Genomic DNA, 20,773 nt, shown 5'->3' on the forward strand with positions numbered 1-20,773 from the left:
TTGGGGTACAGTGTTGCTCCATCAACGCTACTTCTTTGGCTTTCTTTCTTGCACCAAAACAAAAAAAATATTTATATTGTTCCCTTCCTTCTATAACTGGAAAGTTTTGTCCTTCACATAAGCACTTGTAGTACTTCTCTCTAGTGAAACCTGAGTTAAAGCTGACACACTTTTGGCCTTTGAAAATATTATACTTTATTAACTGAAGATGTCACCAGGCTCTCTCACAGTGTGGCTAGTAGGCATAAATTAACAGGAAACATCAGCAGCCGCAAGCAATAACAAGTACTTCTTTTCCTCAGGACATTAAAGAAACAACTAATATATTAAGCAAGGCATCACAGTCCAGACCTTGCAGATCTTGTCCAAGGTCAAACACTTCCACCTCTGTACACCACAAGCTGGTTTTGCAAGCAGTGATCGTTTTGCAACAAGCAACCAACAAAAAATTATCTGTCTGTGGGGAGATACTCTGCTGCAAGTTCTTAACTTCTTTTTGGCAGGTCTGTGGCTGTCAGTGACACACTGCTGCTTTTCACATCAGCTTTTCTACTACCTACCCAGGAAACTGAGGATCATAGCAAACAATCCCAGCATCTGAGCGTCCCAAGGACGATGGCCCTACCGCTGAAAAAAGTCCTAGGGAGTTCCTGTAACATCCAGCTGCAGACAGGGAGATATTTCTAGTACATGGAAGAGAATCACATGCATGAATGACAGAGTATGTCAGAATGTCAAGTAGGCACTAAGAAAAGCAGGAAAGTGGGATTAAAATACCACTCTTGCACTACTACAGAAGCAGAACCTGATTGCTGGCAAAGAAGTTCACCTGGAGATCTGCCAGCAAAGCACAAAGCCTCTAACACAACTCCACAACACTGGAGGTGAGTAACTATCCCCTAGTACATATCTAGAAGTGGGATCAAGAGCACTAATATTGACACAACAGCAGTTTAACTCCAGATCATAAAATTAACTAGGTCTTCATTTGTAACATTACAAAACAAAACACTTTTAACCTCTCCTCTGAGCACTTGGTATTACAGACCTCCTCTGTTGGTATTACAGACAGAATATGAATTCAAATATGGGGTGTAATTTTCTTATAAGTTAGCATCTCATAGATAATCAACTATTATAACTCAATAATTGTATTAAAACCATAATTTTGCAGTTCAATGAAATCAACTATGTAATCATTTGGAGTATCTGCTGCATGCTTGTGAATAAATCTGGAAAAGAGCTTCACAGGCAGCTTCCAACAACATGTTCATATGATATTAACAAGGTATTTGAATAGAGTAGATGAAGGCCAGGTATGGCATGGCCCACCTCAGAGGGAAAATAGCAAGGGAACCACAGTGCAAAGCTTGCAAAACACAGTGAAAGGGAGTTGAATGGAAAAAGATATGTGAGTGGTGAAGAGAATAAAAAGCTTTAATGCAGCACGCTAATTCAAGTCTGACCTGGATTAGTAATTTTTGAAAGAGTTTTAGCAATAATATCACACTTGCAGAGCCATGCACGGCAAGAGTTAAAAAAAATATTGGGTTAATACCTGTTGTATTTACTCAGTCTTCATAAATTTTTGAATGTTTTTGCAGAAAAGAGCCTGGTCATGATGCCTTTGTTTCTACCAAGTGAATTTTTCTTCCATTTATCTGCACATTCCTAAAGACTGCAGTAAGTTAATTAATTAGAAAAGCAAGGGTGATCATTTTCTAATAGACATCATATTCAACTCTGGAAGCTAGGCTTTGACTTCATTAAAGATAATTCCCTAGACTCTGGACTGTATAGACCACTATAAGGGAAGAAGAGGGTATGAATCAATAGTACAGTTGCAGCCAGATCTCTACACAACCTGTAACAACAGTTTGAGAGATGTGCACTCCTATGATTCATGTAAGCAGACTCTCACTCCAAACCATTAAAGGGTATTCAAAGGTAAAAGGGAGCCCTATTGTTGATACTTTTCAATGTTGTCTGAAATGCAGAATTTAAAATCTCATGCAAGGATACACCTAGTACCTTTTAAGATGCCTTGGAGAATTATAAATATTATTTATTACAAATTCAGTCTCAGTACTACTACAGAGCACCTTTCTGGTTTTTGTGCAATGATAACTGAGGTTTCCACAGAATAATGAAGTCCATGATTCCACATTGACAGCCTATTACTCTGCCACTGCAGGAGGGGAAAGGTGTCCTTCTTAAGACACATTAATTAACCTCTTCAAACCGTCTCTCAGCTGGCCTCCTTGGAATTTTTATTGGTTTTGCTCTGAGTTATAGTTAAGCTTCCCAGGTAGGTACACTTTAAGATAAGCCTATATCTTGAAAAAAAGCAGCTCAAAATGACCTTTAGCACATCTGGAATATTTTGCATCACTGAACTAAGCAGCCTTTAATACTGGAGACAATACTCCAGTATTGTGTAGTGTGGATAAAAGCTTAGTCTTCAGCTGGAACCTCTAGTTTCATCTTATTAAAATAATTACATAAGAAACTGTGTCTTAAAATCAGTGCTTTGACTGACATTTCTTAGCACTGAACATTTAGTTCAATCTTAAATGTTTCATCAAGCCATGCTTTGCATAACAGGAGAAGTTTATTTATGTAATTTAAAATCTACAGTGACTTTGTAAAATATTGGCTACCATCAAATATACCTATGCATTCAGTATTTGTTTATTTCTACAGCTTTATTACACAGAAACAAGGAAAATGAAGACATACTAACTTTGGAAAAGGTACGAACATGTTGATGGAAAATGATATTGCAACCAAGTATTCTGGAGAAAATTACAGTGCTTTTTTAATTTGATCACAGCAACCGTTACCTATTATTAAATCACTAGTGTTTCCAGCTACAAATAATAGTATCACAAGGTATACCTAGGTGATGAATGCCTCACTGTTGGATGTCTGACTCAAACTGGCATTTCGCTTAAAAAGTGTTTGTGATGTACTAACACTTTGGGGCACAAAGCAGAGGATACTGCCTGCTTTATAAACATCCTCCTCAGTTTGCACTGGTGTTGGTGAATTGAAAAGATAAGGATGTGATCAAACTAGGACTATTCCTTGCCAACCACGCTCTCTCTCTTGAAGCTAATTTATGATTAATATATTAGCTAACACAGTTCAAGTCACTCTGCTGCCTTGGAACACATGACAACTGGCAAAGCAATCTATACCCTGGAGATTGAACAAGTTTGTCCTCATCTGCTTTAAAAAAAATGTGCTGTTGTGTTAACTCATTAGCAGCCATAAACTGTACAGAAAACTTTACAAAGATTTGCTGCTGGTGAAGCTGCTTTCAGAAACTCTCAACACAGCCCATTACCTTACCCCACACACAGCCTTCCCCTCGTCATTTTAATTTCACAGGAGTTAGCAGAGCCTGAGGCTTGCATGAAGGAGCCTTGAGGTCATCAAACCGCCTTGCTGGTGCAAAGAGATATCTCTTAGGAGGAAAATCTGGAGACACTACACCACTTTATCTTGCAAATTAAATACTTGATAGAATTATAACAAAAAAAACCCCCAAACATATAATCCAAAAAAACACCTGCACTCTGATATACAGGGTCAGGGCAGAGGCTGTGAAGGGTTGAGGGTTCCTGGCTGGCCATGGCCTCAGCCCCTCTCTCCCCAGTGCATTGCACCTACACTACATATTCAACTTCCTTGCACCACGAAAGCAAGCATGGGGCACTTTGGTACAGACAGAAAAATGGCCTGGAGTTTCCTCCATCCACTTGTCCCCTGTTACACAGCCATCATCTGGGAGGGAAAGTCCCTTGAGCAATGGCTCTCCAGCAGTGGGGCAGCCCTGGACAGGAAGGGAGATATCAAGGTCATGGTAGATACTGTCTGTGTGGGATTAGTAAAGCTTTGCTATCACCAATCATTGACTGCAGTGATGACTAACTAACCTGCCTCACCCTTCCTTTCCAAACCTCTCTCTAATATCTTCCCTGAGAGATTTGGATATTGCTGTACTTAAATAGGTAAACACAAGGACCTCTCCATACCTCTGCTGCTAAACTTGTCATCCAGACCCTCTTTCTTCCCTGTCTCCATCATGGGCCTCTCTGCCCACTCTGATATCCCTATTCCCTATGCTTACCTCTATGGAAGAAGATAGATGCTGTGGTTCTTTTCCTTACCCACTACCTAACAGCAGAAGAATCTTCTATAACATGCAATTCCTTTTATCTACCCACAGCCTCCACCTTTCTACTAATAAAGCTCAAAGTCTGGGGTTTTCCCTGGAGGCTGTGGATAGTTCTATCCCTTCTCCATCTCCGGTTGAGACCTTCCTCATGGGGTCACACTGGTCTTGAGTTTATTGCAGAAACAGGAAGGCTCAGAAGTAGTAAATGGAGCAATGAAAAGAGGAAAATTTCTACATTGTCCTAATTAGGCATGGAAAAGTCTCCTTGTTTTTGCATGCCCGCAGCTGCTTAACTGGTACTCCATACATTTGCTTTTTGGCCAGTGTCCCTGCTTTTGTCCTTGCTCTACTAGGATAAAGCCGTCATCCCTCACCATTCCTTCTTCTTGCAATCTCTCTCCTCAAGCCTCTCCTTGGTTTTCTAGTCAGTTCATCATGGCTGAACAAAAAAGGTTTGGGAAAAGTATCATTATACATAATACAAGTTGATTTAAAATCCAGACCAAGTTTGCATTTATCTGACTCAGAGCTTTGAGCATCTTTCCAGAAGCAAATGCAATCCAGAACAAACCATCGTTTTTTGGGGTCCTGCTGCCCTTGATCACAGCACCTGCAAAAATGAGTCACAAGCTTCCCCTGCTGTGGGGCAGATGCACTCATTGCCATGCTCTGCAGCCTCTATCCCACGTGGAGGCTAAAAATTCCTCTCTTATCTACCTGGGCCAGGATTCAGATCCACCTGTCAGTAAATCCTAGAGCATCCAAGATCCCACCCATACTCTGATTGCACCACCACAAGGTTTACTCACACATATTGACATCATGAAAGAGGAGGTTCAGCCACAGGGGTTCAGTCCAGCCATGAACCTTCACCTATTTTCAATCCTGTCTCCCAAAAATAACTAAGAAAAGCTGCAGTGACAGCTCTTACCCCACCCACCCTGGCAAACAGCACTGCCTGAGAAAAGCTTAACACTAATCGGGATATACCAGCAAACCCTGGTGAGAATGGTCATTACTCATATTGAAAGAGGGCTACAGCTGAGCTTAGATATAGCAGATCTTCCAACTGTAGAAAAAAATTTGGAACAGAAACATCACTATGCTGACCTTCAGCAACAGAACAGGCTTGCACACACTGCCTAGTGAGAGCTCAAGCTGCAATTTCTGATGTGCACAGATTAATGTGACACCATTTTTATCCTGGGTAACATAAGAAGTGCTGCAGTGAGAGAGGCTGCTGTTCATGGCCCCCAGCTTTGACTGTCCCCCTGGGCTAGACAGGGTGTGGTGTGGTGTGCCACAGAAGTGGCTAACGCAATCCATCATAGGAAGCAACACCCAACATGCTGCAAAACTGTACCACTGCAAGGCCTGAGGCTCAGCCAAACAAAGCTGTCACCAAACAAGACTTTCAAGTTCACAGGAAAGTATATGGATCAGCTGAAGGAGGAACAATTTGAGCTGCTGAAGGCAATGTCAGCACTATTCTGGAGAAAAGAGGGAATTCCCAGATACATATATTTTCTAGAACAAAATCGCGAACAGTGAAGTTGGCTAAGTGATCTGTAATGGTAATTAATGATAAATCATTGCTCAAGTTGCTGTAAGGCATAACGTATTCATAGTATGCATGTAGTTGTAGTCAAATAATGTTTACAGCTTCTATGCCTGACGCACTTTACCAAGTGTACGCATGCAATCGCTCTTCCCTACCACCACCGGTTTTACAGTTTCTGTTCTTCCACTCCTCTAGGGTGTATACATGTGTTATGACAATGGCTCAGGATATGCACCCTGACACAACAGCTTGTGCTGCTTTTTTCCTCCTGTACTCTAGCTTGGACTGCCACTACAGCCCCAGGGCATCTACACAGTTCCCCCAGCAGGTGCTCCATACTGGTTAACTGTAGTTCTTTCTGGAGCTAAACCCAGAAGCAGTCTGAAGGATTTCTGCAGAGCAGAGGTAAAAGTTAGCACACGCTGTAGGCAAAGGGCACTTGTAAGAGCCCTGCTGAATGAAAGGAAGCCCAGTGTTTAATGGCAAACAGCAGCAAAGCAGGGCTCTTGCAAAAGTCAGTGGTGCACAGTAACCACAAGTCATTCTTCCTCCCTTCCTCTGCTCAGCTGCAGGCACACTTCACTAAATATACATACACTCTGCCTTCCTGTATATAAGCATCAATAACGTTAGGAACAAAAAAGTGAACATTTAGAGTCCAACTGCACCAGTGTGACATGCGAGAATAGGGACTACACAAAATTGCTGCCAACTCATAAAAAAATGTGAAATGTAGCCAATGTGTTTGGTCACTGGGGCCCACTGCAAATGATGGCATGATCAATGGTGGGCCAAAACTGTCCAGGACAGTTTGTGTCTTTTCTTCTAAGCTTTCTCCATCTTCCTTTTTCCTTTCCTTCACTCACCCCTCAATTCATGGAGTAACATACAGTGTTTTCCAGTTGTAATTAAGCTTCTGCAGGGGGAAAAAAAAAAAAAAAAAAAGAGGTAAAAAATAACATTGCAGCAGGACTAGGACAATGCAGACAAAAGTTCTTGCCTCTGACAAAACCAGCAAGGAGAGAAATTTCATTCTAAGCACTGCACAGGTTGGGAGAGCTCTGTACTGGCTTTCTTTTTTTTTCCTTATTTTCTATTTTTCCTCATTTTCCTTTTTTTTCCTCTTTTTCTTTTTTTACCCTAGTTTTTGGAGAAATGAGAGCAAACTGATAGAAAGAAACACCTTAAAGTTCATGCTTATAAATAAACTGTTAATATTTCCCTTTAAAAAAAATTGAACCTGACCCAGGGTAGGAGTGAGGGTAGGAATCAGAATATGCACATGTATATTCATTTATTAGGAGACACACTCACAGAAAAAAAAAAGGTAGAAAACCTTGGGCAAGCCTCCAGCCTCGCAGCACCTAGGCAGATGTTTGTCCCTTCCCATGGGAAGTCCCTTGAGCCCATGCCAAGTGCCCAGGCTCACCCAAGGAGTCAAATTTAACTTGATATAGAAACTGGGGTTTTCCAGCATCTTTATGCGGAGCTAACTCACTCACCAGCCACAGCACTCACAAGGCACTTGAGGCCTCACATTGTTCAGACTCATGAAAGAAATGACCCCCACGTGTTTTAGAGGATGCAGGGGACTTATATCACGCCGAGTCCCTTTCTCCAGCACAAAAAAGTAATCAAAACCATTTTATTGGTCTTTCCCAGTACATTTATCCAAATTTAAGAGCTATGAATTACAGAGTTGTTTTCTTTATCACAATGTAAACTGTTTTCTTCCTGCCTCCTCTTAAATCCCCTTATGCAAAACCCTAGTGGTGCAGCCCAGTGGTGTGTCTCATGTACAACTTTTTCCATATGTAAATGCTACAGTAAATTTGGACACACACATTTCCTGAAGGTTCTGGTAAACACACCTGAGGGAAAACCTGATGTTTGCATCAGAATTAGAATTTTGTCACCAAATACTAATAAATTTTCAAATCAGTTTCATTGAGCCACCACATGAGCTGGCCCTAATGCAGTAAGCATGGAGTACAATATTGCTGCCATAAAATACATAGTGACAGAAGGTTAGGCATTACTAGAAAAATATATCTGTACTTATAAGAAACTAATACGTGGCTCAGTTTAGGCTAAAACAAAAAGGACCTCACAGCTCTAAATAGATATATAAGGACTGCCACATGAATTAGTGCTACTCTTTAAGCTGAGATGCCGTATTTTTTCAATATTAAGATTTGAAAATTAATAATAACCACCTTCTATTAAGCAATAAACATCTTATTAATGAGGATTGTCACAAATAAGAATTTTGCAAGGTGACATTCAACCATGTAGCCGTTTATTAGCTTTTAGCTTTCTAGAACTCTCTTCAAATACTTCTGCTTTCACTGTCTCTAGGGTAAGCCTCGTGGGTTGATCATTTACCAGTACAAGTCCAGAAGTTCCTCATCACAGTAACAAAATTAAGGCCTCTTTCAGTTCACCACACTTGCAGGGACATTCCCAAGATGTCTCTAATTTCAACCCGTGGCTTAACCTAAATATCCAATGGATCATATGAGACCAGGATAACCACCAAGAAACCTGGTTTTACTCCAGTGGCATTTCTCCCAGACAGAAAACATAATTTTCCTCCAGTCTAGAGCGTCTCCTGAGCTCAGAAATTCAGAGCAATTCTTCTCATTGAAAATGTGAGGAATTTCAAGACAGTATAAGCACACTTTAAACTCTTTTTTACAAAAGCATGTCACAAATATCACTTAGGGAATAGCTGGCAATCAAAGCCAGTGCCTTCAAGCAACAAGCATTTACTCTGTCTGGGAACAAGTAATAATGCAATGCAGTGCCCAGAGATTATTCTCACATTGCCACAAGACATAAAAACCTATGCTATCTGATCCAGAAGTAGAAAAACTCATTCTTTAGACTTTGGTATTAAATACAAGCCTTTTTCCCCTTGCTCATACAGTAACTGGGATTTTTTGTGAGAAAAGTCACAAAAAGCTTAATGCATATCTCACCTAGAATGATTTATCACTTCCATGTGCAATACCCGTGCATTGTTTTATAAGTAAACTGGCTATTGCTTCTTACAGGCTAGGTGCTGTTCACCGTGTTTTTTCTCTGAGATGTTTTTTTCCTTATCCTTGATCGGGTAGAATTGGGTAGTTCTCCCTGCGGCAAGTTCAAGGAGATACTACACATACAGTGATGCTTGTCGTAGTTGCAACATTAGTTAGCTAGTTCCCACTGAAGCTGAGTCATCAGAGCTTTCCTGGAGTCACTGACGAAGTATTTTTGATAGCGGTTGTTCAAAGCACAGGATACCTTACTGCACAGTCAGAAGTGCTTAACTAAGTCTGCAGTTTACAAGCATGCATCGCAAGAGTGTGGCAGCGAGTGGGCCGGTGGCCACAGGGCTGGGGCTGTCCTATACCAGTCCTCATCCTGTGCCCTTCACTGCCCTGGCAGCAAATCCCTAAGGGCTAGTTTGCTCTGGCCTCAGGCCAGGCTCTGGATTCCAGACATTTAAAGAAAGAAGCTACTAGTGTTAAAATCCACAGTAGCATTTGATGTCAAGTAACACACAACTTTTCAACATCCAGTAAAGTCAGCATAGGGGAAAAGTTCTCACCTACTCCCAGGGTCCCAACCTGCAATCTGTTCCCTCCCATGGAACAATAGAGACCAGCCTGATGCCATTCATCAAACATGGCCATGCATGTGTAATTAATGCTGCAGATAAAGAAGTCTTGCCACCTACCCTTCTGCACTCTTTCCTGTTGCCTATGCTGCGCAACGTAGCACTGGGGTAGATTCACTTTTAAGAACCTTCTGTTCTGCAAGATTGCTTTGAACATTTGCTGCTCTCTTGTCATGAGGGCAACTCCTCCTGTACAACATGCCAAACAGGTAAAAATGCAGCTGGAAAACAGAATAATTTTAACTGCCAGTAACACAAATGTTGCAACTTGCATTCCTATCATAGGTCTGTTTTCTGACTTTCCATGTTATCCTCAAGATGGAAAGTACAAGGGATGGAAAGCGTGCAAGGTTTCCATACATGTGGCTATCACAATTAACCACGCAATACTAGGGAAATTCCACATAACAAGACACAGTGTCACATTGTGCTATATCTGTCAATATGCACAAGCCGGGGAAGACCACCCATTAAGTAATTCTCACTGCCTTGTCAGCCACCATTGAAGGATACAGTGTTTATGGTCCTAGCTCTAATAAAAACTCAGCCCAGGATTGCAGATGTTTGCAAGTATGAATAATATAAATCCGTGAGACTCTCGTGGAAGGTCTGTACAAGTGTGTGCAATTTTTTCCCACAGCTCTCCAGAGCTAAAATTAAGGTGAGAAGAAATACCCTTTGGGCTAAGCTTGCCCAAAGCAGCAAGGCAAACAAGTGCATTGCTGCTCATACCCATAAGCTGTGCCTCCCAGAGGACCAGCCCCGGAGGTCGAGCAGATTGAGCCAGCTGATATTCACCTGCTCCCCAAATGAGACAGCAAGAGAGAGAGAGAAAACAAATGGGACACCATTGCTGCTGAACTGATGTTATCTGCAGGCAGCTGTGCCTTTTGTGCAAGGAGCACACAGTACCACAATTTGCAAATGTCAGTGATGAACTGCTGCTGCCTCTGCAGCACATTGTAAAGAACTGTCTGCTCCTAATTACCAGGGCTTTGGCTTTTTGTAGCAGTAATGTCATCTATTAAGGAGTAAACTTAGACTACCAGAAAATTAACTTCATGTTGCACAAATCCTTCCCTACCTTCCTCAAGCACTAGCACATGAAGGAAAAATTGTATGGTGAATACAGTTATCACCTCAGACTCCTTAAATCTGAATCTGATATGCATGGAGCCTGAGACTATCTTTAGAGATGAAAAAAAAATACAGTTAAGGATTCAACAGTACATTTTGAAGATATCAGAACAGGGATTATGTTGCAGTTCATCGTAGGATGATGGTCAGCCCTGGTAACAAAGAAAAGAAGTGATCTAGGGCCTTGAGATTCATATTTCAAAGAGACTTAAGCAGCTGAACACGCTTCTGGACATGAGCCACAGTATTTAGCCACACAATGTGTATATTGGTTCCAGTCTGCAGCTTGAAAAGTCTTATCTTGGACATTGTTCTTCTTCTAAAAAGAATAATTGGTAGTCAGTCATTCTAAAATATTAATTAATTAGTTTCCATTTTTCACATCTCACTCTCTTTCACTGCTGAATACAGAATGCTGGTACTGAGGGTCTTAATCTGATGTATACAGATAACTGGTAAGAACAGCAATCTCCTTTGTTTCTGTTCCAAAATCAAGTTGTTCCAAAGGTTTTGGCTTTGGGCTTGCATTTCATGCCTACATGTCACCTAAGAAGGTGATGCAGCCAACAGTGCAGCTGAAGTGCCTCTACACAAACGTATGCAACTTGGGCAACAAACAGGAGGAGTTGGAAGCTACCATGCCCCTAGAAAAGTATGATCCAGTTGCCATTACTGAAACTTGGTGGAACGAATCCCATGGCTGGATCGTGGTTATCGATTGCAACAGGCTGTTCAGAAGGGACAGACTGGGAAGGAGGGGTGGAGGCATTGCCTTCTATATCAGGGCATGGAAAGAGTGTGAAGAGCTGTCTTTGAAGAGTAGTCACGGACAGGTTGAAAGCTGGTGAGTCAGGATAAAAGACAAAGGCAGTGAAAGGAACCTTGTGCTTGGTGTATGCTACAGGACATCTAACCAAGGAGAGCCTAATGATGAAGCCTGTTTCCTACAGCTACAGGAGGCTTCAGGCTCACAAGCCCTCATCCTACTGGGGGGCTTCAACACATGCTGTCAAGTAGCACGGCAAGCAGTAGGCAATCCAGGAGACTCCTAGAGTGCATTGAAGATAATTTCTTAACCCAAGTAACAGACTCCCCTTCACAAGGGGGTGCAATACTGGACCTGGTGATCACCAATAAAAGTGAGCTTATCAGTGATGTCAAGATCAGAGGCAGCCTGGGCTGCAGTGATCACATACTCGTGGAGTTCAAGGTCCTGAGGGATATGCGGCAAATGGGGAGTATAGTCAGGACCTTAAAGCAGGAAAGCAGAATTCCAGCTCCTCAAGCAGTTAGTCAGTAGGACCCCCTGGGACATGGTCCTCAGAGACAAGGGAGCAGAACAGGGCTGGCAAATATTTAAGGATACTTCCCATAAACTGCAAGAGCACTCCATCCTCAGATGTAGGAAATCAGGCAAGAAAGGGGAGAGACCAGCATGGCTGAGTCAAGACCGACTGGTCAAACTGAAGAGCAAGATGGAACCGCAAAGGCAGTGCAAGCAGGGACAGGGAACGTGGAAAGTGTATAGAGATATTGCCCAGTTGTGTAAGCTTTGGAGTCAGGAAGGCCAAGGTGCAGCTGGAGCTGCACTCGGCAAGGGAAGTGAAGACTAACAAGAGCTTCTGCAGGTACAAGACAGGAAAGGTATCAGACAAGAAAGGTCAAAGAAAATACCCCCCAAGTGGTGAATGAAAATAGTGACCTCATAACAAAAGAGGAGGAGAAGGCTGAGGCACTCCACAAATTTTTCAAATATTTTAGTGCCTTTTCAGACTTCACTGATAACTGCTCTCCTTACACCTCCTGGGTCAATGGACAACAAGATGGGGAGCAAGAGGGTAAAGCCCCTCCCACGGTAGAGGATGATCAGGTTCGTGACCACCTGAAGAATCTGAACATATATAAGTCTATGGGACCTGATGAGATGCATCTGAGAGTCCTGAGGGATTTGGCTGATGCAGTTGCCAAGCCACTCTCCACAATATTTGAAAAGTCATGGCAATCAGGAGAAGTCGCTGGTGACTGGAAGAAGGGTAACACTATGCCCATTTTAAAAAGGGTAGAAAAGATGACCCTGGGAAGTGCCAACCTGTCAGCCTCACCGCTGTGCCTGGGAAGATCATGGAACAGAGCCTCCTAGAAGCTATGCTAAAGCACATGGAGGACAGGGAGGTGATCAGTCGCAGCAAGCCTGGCTTCACCAAGGGCAAGTCCTGTCCAACCAACCTAGCGGTGATAGCACTAGGGGAATGGCTATAAATGGAAGAGGGGCAGATTTATACTGGACATATGGAGGAAATTCTTCACAATGAGGGTGGTGAGGCACTGGCACCGGTTTCCCAGGGGTTTGTGGATGCCCCATCCCTGGAGGTGTTCAAGGCCAGGTTGGATGGGGCCTTGGGCAGCCTGACTTAATGGGAGATGTCCCTGCCCATGGCAGGGGTTTGGAATTAGATGATCTTTAAGGTCCATTCCAACCCAAACCATTCTATGATTCTATGATTAGGTGAACTGCATTTTCTGACATTCACTGCTAAACCAGATTATTGTTTTCAGAAGGCACTATATCTTCAGTCTCCTGTCCTTTCTGCAGCTTGTGGTGTTTATGCAGGCTTTTCTGTTCTTCCTATTGTTTTGTAGAAGACTGGCTGCTACTTCACACTTTTGAGAAGTTGCCTTTCTGTACTCAGAAACAGACTAGCACATGAACACTGTGTAAATACCTGGAAGTGTGAATATACACTGTGTAAATATCTGTCTAGCCAGAACATTGAGAAGTGTAGTAAGCTCAGTATTGTCTTAGTTTAACATCATGAAGATTAACCTTGCAATTTCTTGAACTATTAACTACAGTTCTTTGTTTGCAACTGTAGATATACTCCCTTAGTTCCTATGACAACCACCTGACATACTTGTGATTTTGGCAAACTGCCAAGGATTAATTTGACATCTGTGTTGTATGCCCAAAAGTATTTCAAGTTTTACTGCACAGTGACTGGGGCTCACATTGCCATTTTACACCTGTTTTGTACTGGATTGTTTCCACTGCCATCACTGATGTTTCACCCACTGTAATTTTTTGGCCAAAGAGAAGGCAGTGCTACATAATTACAGAAGAACATCCTTGCATCTCTAGTTCAAACAAAATCAAAATGTATATTCAGTGTTACCAGTGCATCATTTTTTCCATTGTTAGCACATTTTTATGCAGTCTATATTACATTTTTCAGACATGATTTCATGTTATTTTATCATCCAAACTTTTGCCCTTGTTTTCTGGGGAGAAGAGTATAATGCTTAGGTAGAATATAGCTCCTCTGATATTTTAGCACCAATCTGACTTTTTACCTTTGGACAGGTTTAAAATAATTTAGAAAAAAAATAGCATAATCCTAGTAAAAAAAAAAATGTATGTGTTTTTATTGAGTTAATCTATATTGAAACTTTCCACAAAAAAACAGAAAAGTCTAATATGCAACCACAGGATCTTGTATGTATGCTGTAAATAAAGGTAATACTTCTATCTAATAGGAAAAAATGTGCTGGCAATCCCATGAAACAAAGACATTTTTGTCCTCATACGCAGTATTTTTCAATGTGATATACATCTTACCCTTATGACAGTATTTTCTCTACATCCTAGGCAGGTCTGGAATCCTGTTCTAAGTGATAACTACAAAAATGTCTACCTTGAAGGTGTCACACTACATCACGATGATGACCGTCCAAGATCCACTCTTAAAAGCAGCATTTTGTATCAGTGTGATTCAACAGTTCAAACCAGTCTGCACCTTGCCTAGTGTCCTTCTACTCAGTGAGGGCAGAAAATCACTGCTGGGGCAGGGCGGACTGCCAGGGGGGCCAAACCTTCCTCTCTGCGTGGCACAAACCAGAGCTAAGAAGCTGCCCTTGTCAACAACTAGCCCATGAACATGACCATGAGCTGCGAACTCACTCCAGTTCAGCCACTCTTTCGTATCTAAAGATCCACAGACTTCTTCAAGTAAATTACCTCAGCTAATTGAAGTTGTGTCAATGACTAAAGGGCCATCATTAACCGCTTCTATGCTGTCTTTTTTCTCTTGTCAATGTGCAAAGTAATCATAAGAGCGCAAAGCAATCATAAATTCCCTATCATTTTTGTCCTTTTGCTGTTTGGCCTACATTCTTTAATTTCCTCTCTCACACTCAGCATAATCCGTTTCAGTTACTTCCTTCTTTGACCACAACAGGATCCATGGGGAAGCTAACCACATAACAGCCACTGAATTGTGCAAACCCTGCTGACTCTGTTGCAGAAAGCTTTAGGGTCCTGCAGAGATTTACCTTAAAAAAAGATGTTCACCACAGTCTCAAAAAATTCAGTAAACATATTCTTGCAGATTTCAAAGTAGCATTTGAGCACTGTCCAGCCCAAAACCAGAATGGAGGAAGAGGATGACGGTAAACCTCACTGCACTGGTATCCTCCAGTTTCTACTGACTAGCTAGGAACTTCTGAAAAAAGACAATGTCGATACCTGTTTGTCATTTATAAATGTTAATGTTTAACATAGATTGTCTATACCCTGACCTTGGGAAGGAACAGAGGTGATGGTCTAAGGTGCCTTTCCTTTGTGAAATCATCTCCATTCCCTGTATGTCTTTTCTACTTTTTTTCAAGACAGAAGTATTAATAAAACCTTTGAATTGCCCACCCTGGTGGGGATTTTCACAAGCAGTATCTAGGGCAGTGATTTCATGGCAAGGCAGATCACCAGCACACATAGCATGGTTTTGCTGACTTCTGATGTGAGCAGCATTTTCATTTCTCAAGGAGGTGCAACTCATCATAATATCAAACAGACTGCTCCAACTGTACCATCAAACTAGAATTCAGCTCAAAGCAGACAGCCTGGCAAAACGCCACAGTAGATACATATATACATGCATACAGGCATAGATGCTTTCTTCAGTATCACTTATTGTGGGGAATAGCTGTTGTATAAACTTTTAATAGCAGTGCAGGGATTTCCTTCCCCCTCTAGTCTGTGGCACACTTTTCTTCTGTTCTGTGATGTACTTTGACTAATCATTTCTTAGTCCTCTAGGTACAGACCTTTAAAAACACTAGGAGCTCTCAGTCCCTCTTTTCAATTGCAAACAATTCAATTTTGGCAAAGTGTGGCCTCCCTGTTCTTCCGCCAGCCGTTGTGTTTGTGAAAGGACCGTCTCAAATTTCTTGTGCAGGAGCAGCTGTTGCGGGACCGAGGCGGCCTTTTCAGAGCCCCCTTGCAGGCGCTTTTCACTTCTCCTCCTCCTCCTCTCCTTCCTCCCGTCTTTTGTCTCTCCCAAAGCAAGAACCCCTCTGACCCTTTGCCTTCCTCCAGCCTACCTCCTTTGTCGGCCACTGCAGACAAGTTCCACCCTAAATCAAGCATTGTCTCCATCTCCAGAAGCCAGCACGTGCCCACATCTCCCTAATCTTTTAATTTCCCCACAGGAAAAGGCAGCTGTTAGCGATACATGCAATGCACAGCTGTCAGCTGGAGCCTGCCGCCTGCCCACACTGAACAATAAGGAAGGCAGCGCCGAGGCCGAGGAGAAGTAATATCTACGTATATGTGCCTTTTGGCAACAGTTGGCAGCACGTGCTCTGAAATGCGGCATTGTCAAAAAAACTACCCCTGCCCTCCCCCTGCCACGGCTCCGCACACGTATGAGCTGAACTTTAGCTGATTTCAGAACGAAACACCAAGCTTCAAAGGGCAGGACTCCCTGGACAGCTGCATTATACCTTCACTGCTGAAACAATCCTCTGCAAAATTACAGAATACGAAAGAGACAGGCCTCCAGTAGCCTGGCGCGTGGTTCACATGCTCTCCTATTTTACACACCAGTCAGTTGAAATGTTTTGTCCTGGGGAGAGAGCAGCATAAACAATCTGGAGTGGGAGAACAGACCTACACATAACCATTTTACCCTTTCCCCTGTATGGCAAGGGGGGACAGACATTTTAAAGTAAAGCAAGGACAGACATAAAAGTGTGTAGCTGGTGATCTCGCTACATTAATGTGCAAGGGACAATGGCTTAACATTAAAATGAAGTAAAAGGTAGTTATTTAGGACCATAAAAATGCAAGACATAATTACACCTGTGCAAACACAAGCACATTTTCATGCCAGACTTTTACCTGCAGCAATGGCAAACATGGACATAAATGACAAATTGCACAATACTGCGGTAAGTTGTCAGTGCAGTTGCCACAATTGAGCTAGCAAACACAGTAGTTACAGACACCAGTTAGTCATATAAATGTGCTTGCCTCTTGACATGTAGCATGGTACACGTAACTTTACAAAAATCATATCTCTGCTCCACCTTAGCACCTGTCAGAACACAGAGAAGTTTCCTAAGGAAATTCACTTTCAAACTCACATCTTGTTCTGAGGATACGTAAAAACCTTATGCAGTTTAAAGTGTTTCATGTAGTTTCATTGTTTTCCCACGTAGATTATTTTAAAGTACGGATATATCCCTCTCACCAGTCTTCTGGCTAATCATTAAATGGGAATTCTATTGATTTCTACAAGCAGTTGTTCCCAAAGACTAAGCATCTGAAAAGTAACTGTCGCATGTCTTGCTTTCACAAAGGTCTGTTGCATAGCTTCTTCTCAAAGCAATGGAACAAACAAGCCACCCTCCCAAAAACTCCAACACCACAACCTTTTTGCAGCGAAATGGACAAGCCTGGGTTTACTTCCCTTCTCCCTGTTGTTTTACAGGATAAGGAACAACTTCTGTGTTATTGATATATGCTCCCCAGCTTGCTCCCTGCACATGTTTTTACTTGCTTTATCTCACCTGGTCTGTAATTTAAAGGACTTAAAGATACACTACACTAAGTGGACCATATGGCATATGGTACACCTGCCCTGTGCTTAGCACCTGCTGAGCTCACTGTGGGTGTCAGGCTGCTAGACACAGCACTCCTGGCCAGAGGGCAAAAACATTTCCACACATTTGCATGCTGGATGGAGTGCCTCGGCTGTGAACCAATCCAACACAGCAGCATATCAGTGCTTTCTTTCAAGATTAGCAAATCTGTAGAAAGCAATGTATTTAAACAACAAAGAAGATTCCACATCTCAGAGACCTACAAACACACTGACAGATTGGGAATCCTAATAACCTTGCAGTGATAAACCAGGATCTTCAATAAATAGTAGTTTGCTTTGGGTGGGGAGTGACAAAACTGATGCATTTGGATGCAGTTTGATTTTTCCTAAAGTACTCTGAAATCACAGATGGATGTATTTTGTTATCAGTTAAGCAAACACAAATGCCATCCTGACTTACCTTCATGCAGAACCACCACAGGCACAGGCAGGAAGCACCATGCAGTCAAAAACAGGTGTCTCAAAATAAAAATAGTAGGCATCAATTAGAAATAGAAGTATAAAACTTCAACACTCATAAAGGTTTAGCAAATATGTGTCTCAAGAACGACCTACAAGACCTACCCTTTCTGGACCTGCCAGTTCTGCAGGCCCACAACTCACTTTCCCCATATGCAAATTGTGCCAGAAAGCCTGCGTTTTGGGGTAAAAGTGTAACATTTATGGAGGAAGGACAGCATGCAGAAGTATTACAAGATGCTATCATTAGGTGACTCTTTATTCCTCCTGGTAGCAGCAGCAGCCTATGCCAAAGCAGTTCATGTATCCAGCAAAGGCAGGAGACAGCAGCCCATGTGGGATCTGTAGCCCCTAACATCGGGCAGCTGGACAAACAACAAACGGAGCAGCCAAAGGGATTTGTCTCCCTCGCTCTGCTCAGGGAGGAAAATTTATTATGCATGTGATCACCAAAGGGATGCTCGGGACAGAAGAAGTCATAAGGCCCTTGTGGTGTCCTGGGCAGCAACTGGCAGGCTGCAGAGGAGTTTGATTTTGCACCACGGGCAGAACTGGTCCTCGTGTGGGGTTAGCACGAGCGGCAATGCCACTGCCAAGGGAAAGGGCACTGCAGATTTTTTTCTTTTTTAGGCCTTCTCTGACAGGAAGCATTGCCCAGTTTAGAAGATTTCTACTTTCTGTTTTGCTGCCTCTCAACAGTATGCCTTGATTAACCTATGTGAAATAAATTAGGCAGTGATCTTTCCGTTCGCATGTTGGAATGCTCCCAAGTGAAACACGGCTATTCCTTCATTTGTAGTTGTCTTTCCTGTTACTGGAAAGCAAAATTCTCTTCCTAGACGGCGGTTGTCAGCCTGGCATTGCCTTTATCTTTATTGCTGGAAGGATCCTGTGATTGCTTAAGACTGGGGACACCCATGACCCTGTAACAAGGATGTGCTTTATCTGTCACACCTGCAAACCTACCAAGCGCACCAGAACCAAACTGCAGTCTCACCAGACAGGCTGCTCTCTGCCAGGGGTTTCTCTTCATTCCACAATATAGGTTCGCTTCCCATGGCTTTTAGCCTGCCCTTCAGATTGGGAAAGAAAACAAAGCACATCCAGCCGCGAAGCCAGAGGCATCTTCCCGTGTGGGATTGGGATACAGGTGGGCGTCCCTGCTCCCCGCAGAACCCAGCCGGGAGGTCCTGCTCCTGCCTTGCTGCTTCTCCGGCAATCTGTGGCGAATTGAGCTATCAGCGAGTGCCCCAGGCCCCCGTCTAGCCTCAGACTACCCCGGTCCCATCTGTCACACTATCTGGGGCATCTTTTTCGCATGATTGGCACAGGGCTTGAAAAGGGAGCACAAGAGGGGCCATGTGGCAGCCCTGCCGACGGGGGGGCGGCGGGGGAGCGGGGTGAAATATTGTGACAGGACACTTCAAGCCCCAGCTAATCACAGCTGCTGAGGCCTGAAGAGTGCTACACATCCCCTCGTATCAGGGATGTATCAGCGCATTCCTGGCAGCATTATTAATTCAGAGGAGTCCCTTTAATTTGAAGCAGAGATTAAGGCCTTCCCCGGTTGGCCCCACTGCGGCTGTAAAGGCAACAGGCAGGCCTATTGTAAGGCCATTAGGGAAGAACAATAGGACGCTGAAAGGGGGATGCGGGTGAATAGGGGAATGAAAGCTGGCTTGTGCCAGAGGCCGGGTCGGCTCATTACGGGAGCGGCAGATGGAGCGTGGCCGGGTTGCTGGGCAGAGTCGGGGCTGGCAGCTGGCGGCGGCTCCCCCCGCGCTGCATCCCCCTGCCGCACCGCATCCTCCTCCTGCACAGCACCCTGCCGCACCGCATCCTCCTCCCACACCGCATTCCTCTCCCGCACCACATCCTCCTCCTGCACCGTATCCTCTGCCCGCCCTGCGCCGTACCCCTACTCCAGCCTCCACCTGCCCAAGAGACAACAGGTGGATGGAGATTGCCGCCCCTACCAGATGAAGCAAACGAAAAAAGGGCTTCCCTTTTGCCCCTCTTGTCTTATTCCCTCTGTGGCCTTTCTCAAGTACCTCTGAATTCGCCAAGCAGAAATGCCAAGGGCATGACAATGTTATGGATAGCACACTGACTTTTCATATTTGTAGTCATATCAGTCCATTCAGGCATTGCATCCTTCTCAACAGGGATGAATGACTGCAGAAACCTGACAGCTGTGCAGGAGACTCAGATTGCCAGATCTAGTTAGGAACCTAACTAATCAGTCTACTCCTCACTGGATTTTTAAAAGTGCCTGGTTTTACCAGCCTCAGAGGAAATATCTTGTCTTATACTAACTAAGGGTTTTCTTTCCCTTTAGATGCTTGAACTCATACGTGTCATGCCTGTGGAGCGGCTAAGAAACAGCTGAAAATCTGGCCTTGCTGTCTACCAGGTGCTGTGGCAAACAGACCCCTGCGGCTCCCTACCATCCCCACCACACAGCCTCCTTCGTTCCTTCGCCTGGGGAGCAGGAGAGCAGCATGGACAAGAGTCCTGCCTAAAAAGAAGACTTAGAATGCGTCACAGAACATTTTTTTTTTCCTTAGCTGAGTTGGTGAAAAAGTAATATTCTTCTTCTCATTTGGCTGTCATTGGGCACTGGAACAGGCTGCCCAGGGAGGTGGTCGAGTCACCTTTCCTGGAGGTGTTTAAGGAACCGGTTGATGAAGTGCTTAGGGACATGGTTTAAGGGAGTGTTAGGAATGGTTGGACTTGATGATCCAGTGGGTCCTTTCCAGCCTGGTGATTCTATGATTCTATGATTCTGCCCCCCAGAGCTTGTGAAGTAATGGTTCTGGTAATTAGCGCTA

General features: G+C 43.4%; 2 long non-coding RNA genes across 2 annotated transcripts in view; one reads left to right on the plus strand and one right to left on the minus strand.

The window, feature by feature from the left end:
* Positions 1-17,928, minus strand: part of LOC128850560 (uncharacterized) — a 74,244-nt gene extending 56,316 nt beyond the window's left edge. Inside the window, exon 1 of the long non-coding RNA XR_008448007.1 lies at positions 17,884-17,928. This is a non-coding gene — a long non-coding RNA (uncharacterized LOC128850560). The remainder of the gene's footprint in view (positions 1-17,883) is intronic.
* Positions 431-14,799, plus strand: LOC128850559 (uncharacterized). Its single transcript, XR_008448005.1, has 3 exons — positions 431-884; positions 2,704-2,753; positions 14,189-14,799. It is a non-coding gene; the product is annotated as an uncharacterized LOC128850559 (long non-coding RNA).
* Positions 17,929-20,773: the final 2,845 nt, after the last annotated feature.

This window comes from Cuculus canorus, chromosome Z, assembly GCF_017976375.1.
Source record: "Cuculus canorus isolate bCucCan1 chromosome Z, bCucCan1.pri, whole genome shotgun sequence".
Taxonomy (NCBI): Eukaryota; Metazoa; Chordata; class Aves; order Cuculiformes; family Cuculidae; genus Cuculus; species Cuculus canorus.